Source organism: Puntigrus tetrazona, unplaced genomic scaffold (assembly GCF_018831695.1).
Source record: "Puntigrus tetrazona isolate hp1 unplaced genomic scaffold, ASM1883169v1 S000000002, whole genome shotgun sequence".
In the NCBI taxonomy this organism is placed as follows: Eukaryota; Metazoa; Chordata; class Actinopteri; order Cypriniformes; family Cyprinidae; genus Puntigrus; species Puntigrus tetrazona.
Window position 1 is genome coordinate 1,532,647 of NW_025047682.1, and position 4,757 is coordinate 1,537,403.

The following is a 4,757-nucleotide window of genomic DNA, read 5'->3' on the forward strand; positions in this document are numbered from 1 at the left end:
GCGATTTATCTTTAAACTATTGCTTATGGCCAAGATATGTGTCCATAATCCATAACAACGCTTCCTGTAGTGAAAAAAACCCATCTTTTGTTTACAGCCGTTTTCTCTTGTAAACGGTGCTTGATCTGTGCATATTTTTCCATAATATTTTATTCAAATGAGGCAACTTTTTCACTAGCGAAAGGAATAGGATAGAGGACTCGCGTTTGAGTCAGAAGCAAAGCTTTCTGTGGAACACAAAAATAACTAAAAAAAAAAAGATTGGAAAGTAATGGCTGTCGAGGTCTAAATGGACCAAAAAAACCCAGTCCATACCATTTGAATGCTATATTCCAAGTCGTCTATGAAGCCACACAATGGATTTTTGTAAGAAAAAAAGTCAGATTAAGACAAGTAGCTTAAGACATTTTTTAATTGGCAGTGAACTGCTTAAAAAAAAACTGAAGATATACCTGACCAGCAAAAACAGTTCTATTGTGTTTTGTGATTCCCTGTGAACAGAGGGCATTGTAAGACTTTGATTGGGTAAAGCAGTGAAATCTTCTTTAAAAACTGTAGAACCACACAAACAAACGGCACAAACAAACTTTGAAACAATATTTTTTCTTCAGGGGAGTTTTGGGTTTTTTTCTGCCTCTCTAGCCCTGGATTTACAACGAGCTCTGAACCGTAGAACTATGTTTGTTAAGAAAATCTATACACCTCACTGCAGCTGAAGTTTCAGCATCGGTTGTGTGCACTCACAATATTTCACTCCTAACGCATTTTGGACTAATATTAAACCAGTAGTTTTTGTTCATTTCTTCAAAAGGTTTAAAAACAGCACAGGAGCTTCATTGAGGCCCGCTGCTCTGTCAGTCACAGCCAAATCTCTTCAAAGGACCCCTAAAACCTCAAAGAACAAGGCTTGGGGCCCCACTGGCTCAAATTCTGCTTTAAAATAAAATTCCAGGTCGCAGCACAGAAAGGTGCACAGAATGACAAAACAATGGGGTTTTTGGGTGATCAATTTGGGTTGTGTCCACACGATCAACCACAGCATGAAAAAAAACAAAACAGTACAAATTAAAAAAAAAAAGAGTACTTTAATAAAAATGCAGTAGATGACAAAATCGAACTGACATAAAACAACTAATAAAAAGGTGAAAACATGACATTTTAACAATACGATACTGTAATAATGCATCTTTTAAAAGCGGAGTGCAGATACTTAACATTTAAAAGTAAAAGTAAAAATAAAAAAAGGTTCCCAAAAATCTGGTCTCTAGACTTTCCCAGCCTCTTTGAACTTGAGGAGCAAACCATCATCGGCCCGCAGCGGAAACGCCAGACTGCGATTCTGATAGTAACTGGAATCTGCCTGCAAGTTCTGAATGACATCGAAAGCAGGCTCTTTCCACTCTGCAACCTGGAGCATCATACTCCACAGAGGTAAAATGGATGTGGAGGTGATAGTACGACGGCTGATAGTGGAGATACACGCGCAGTTTGCTCGGAGGGACACTGTACTGCCGCTGAATGGCGTCCTGTGGATATAGACGAGACTTGAATTTAAATTTGATGCACGCAGCCACGCTCCATCACACAAATGTACTTTTTTTGCAATTGTCATGGTGCTTTAGGGCTTTTGAGATGTCGCAGGCTGAATCAAACCGGTGTCTTCCACAGGATCACAGTTCAACACATCTAGTTCATATGTGTTAACCACTGCGACGCCTGCTTTTAAAAAGCAGACACAGAGGAAGTGCAAAAAAAGTGGTTCACTTGCTCAGATCAATAGTGACATCTAGTGGACATCAGAACCACAACTATTCATTGTGAAAGAAAAATTATGTAGAAACTATTCTTAGTCAGAAACGGACAGTACATATTCTTCCAAGAAATGGCACATGACACAAATGACAGCAATTTTTCTTTTGTGGTGGAACAAAACCTTTAATCTATAGTATACACTTAAAATAATTTTTTTAAAAGTTGTGCAAAGATAAAAAGATATTTTGGCTTTAGGCTTTAGGACAACTTTGATAAAAGAATCTGATCCACTTCAAATGTCGGCTGCTGTATTTACATCTATGTTTTACACGTTTTAATTATTTTATAGATGAACTTAGATGATCCATAACTCACCTGTCCTTTACTGCGAATGTTCTTCAGTAATGGCAAGTGCTCTGACGTAAGATCCCTTAAACTTTTAACATCTCTCCGGTGGACGAGATAGCAATCAAATACAGGTCTTGTAGCTAGAGAGAAAGGAAAATATTCCTAGTTTTACACTGGCCTTTCATTCACTCCTAAATATTAAGATTCACCTAAGATTCACCTGCTTTTGATCCCACTTGAAATCAGGCAACAGAACAAAACCAGTATCAGGGTCTGGATCCTCAAAAACAATCCGATCAGCCTCCGCTTTCTTCTCCAATATGTTGTGCACCCACTGAAACCAAATGGGCAGAACGGTTATATTCTTCATTCAGAAATGAGGCAGATGGGGCAGGAACGTGAAGGCTGAAGGCTCACCTGCACACTGAAGCTCTGACCGCTGATGTACGGTAGGGTGAGCTTACGATAATCCTCTCCTGATTCTTCAACTAGAAAACCTCCTGATGCAAATACTTTTAACATGTTTCTCTGTCGCAGGGCACACCACTGTCGTTTTGATTTCTGTTATGAAAAACGTTTTTTTATTTTTGGTTTGATGTGTGATGGTGTGGATTTTGTATGGTGCATATAAGGAAACAGACTTTCAATAAGCAGCTGTGCAAGTTTTTTAATAATCAAACGGTAAACGTTTTTGAAGAAACTTGCTGTGAAGGTAATGACAGCAGTACTGGGGATTGAAGTGATTCTTTATTACAAAAGTGAGAAATTGTGTATTCAGACGCTGTAGGATTCATTGGAAAAAAGTTCCAAATACAGTTTCACACACACACAAAAAATTATAGAAGACTTTTCTATGTCACTCTTAAAAATGACAATGACATTTAAACCTAGAATGCTTAAAAGAAGTCTTTAAAATCATTGTAAAAATTAGGAACATATGTTAAATGGCAAATGGAAACCAATTAATATTTTAAGTAAATGCTGTTCTTTAGAATTTTCTAAAAAGCACAACTGTTGTATATTAAAATACATGAGGCAGCATTGTTTTTAATAATGTATATTATAAATGTTTTTTCTTGAGCCGCAAATCTGCATATTAGAATGATTTGAAGGATCATGTGACACTAAAGGCTATAGTAGTGATGCTGAAAATTCAGCTTTGACTTCACAAAGATAAGGTATATAATACAATACAAAACGGCTACTGTAAATTCTCACTCATATTTCACAGATTTTTAAAAAAATATAATAAATAAATGCAGTCTTGCTGAGCTTAAAGAGACTTAAAAAAAAAAAAAAACACCAAACCATTGAGTAGTAGCATACATAATATATCAAAATGTACAGTGATGAAATATCAAAAGATAATGTATTATGCTGCCATATTAAATAATATATAGAGCATGGTAGTACAAGCAAGCCACTCATTCCTGTATATGTTATCAAACGGGATAGAGAGAGAAACTGGTGAAAAACTGGCTGTGTTGCGATCCTACCGCTCAGGTGTGCAGGTGTTCGCAGCTGGTATGTGCTGTACACGCCTGCTCTTCATCTCCAGCTTGACTTTGACTGCTCTTCAGCAACTCAGACAGCGTGTCCTGTCTGATGGGGAGTTTTCTCCAGGATCACAACAGCATCTTGATCCTTCACCTGGAAACATAGCAAAAATCAGCGATCACAGGTCACTGTGTAACGTATTCCTACAAAGTTGTATATTTTTTTAAATGATAATAGTACTGACTTTTAATTAATAGTAGGTCATCTTACTAGCGATATATTAGAAAAACTGGACCATTTACTTCACAAAATGACTCCATATGTGACCATGGGCCACAAAACCAGTCACAATCAGCTCAGGCATATCTGTAGCAATAGCCAACAATATCATTCAAAATATCATTAGGATATTAAGCAGATATTTTGTAAATTTCCTAAGGTAAATATCTCAAAATCTAGTTTGGATCAGCAATACGCATTGCTAAGAACTTAATTTGGATAACTTTTAAAGAGACTTTTGCAATAATTAAATTTTTGCACTTTTAGATTCCAGATTTTCTAATTGTTGTATCTTGGACACATATTATCCGGTCCTAACACACCATACATCAATGGAAAGCTTATTCATACAACTTTCTGGTGATTTATCAATCTCAATTTTACAAAATTGACCCTTATGACTGATTTCTGGATCAGGTTACATATCAATGGTCACTGATTTACCTATAAGAATTACATTTTAAAAACTGATAATACAAGTGAATATACGCAAAATTCTTTAAGGATATTATACGGTCTTTGGTGTAAGTAGCTGATTTCTGCTCTCCTGGACACGGACCTTCCCATGGATGAAGATGTTCTTCTCCCGCGCACAGTCGCGCAGAATTCGGCTGACTTCGAAGTCCGAGACCAGGCTGTCGCAACGACGGCTCTCCCGTGTCTCCGCGATCATTCTCCGCGTCGGTTTTCAGTCGTTTCGCAGATCCCCGTTCTCGTTTTCCGCCATGTTTCAGCCGCTGAACGACAACCAATCAGGATGCGCCGAGCTGGACACATGGGATAAAAAAACTGCGCATGTCTCGGCGGCCGCATCCCGATTGGCTAGTCTGTAGCATGTAAACAGTCGCTGATTGGCTGAGCTTGTAAGACACGTGCTGCTG

General features: G+C 37.8%; 1 pseudogene; it reads right to left on the reverse strand.

The window, feature by feature from the left end:
- Positions 1 to 432: 432 nt before the first annotated feature.
- LOC122331780 overlaps positions 433 to 4,757 on the reverse strand; it is a 4,866-nt pseudogene continuing 541 nt past the window's right edge.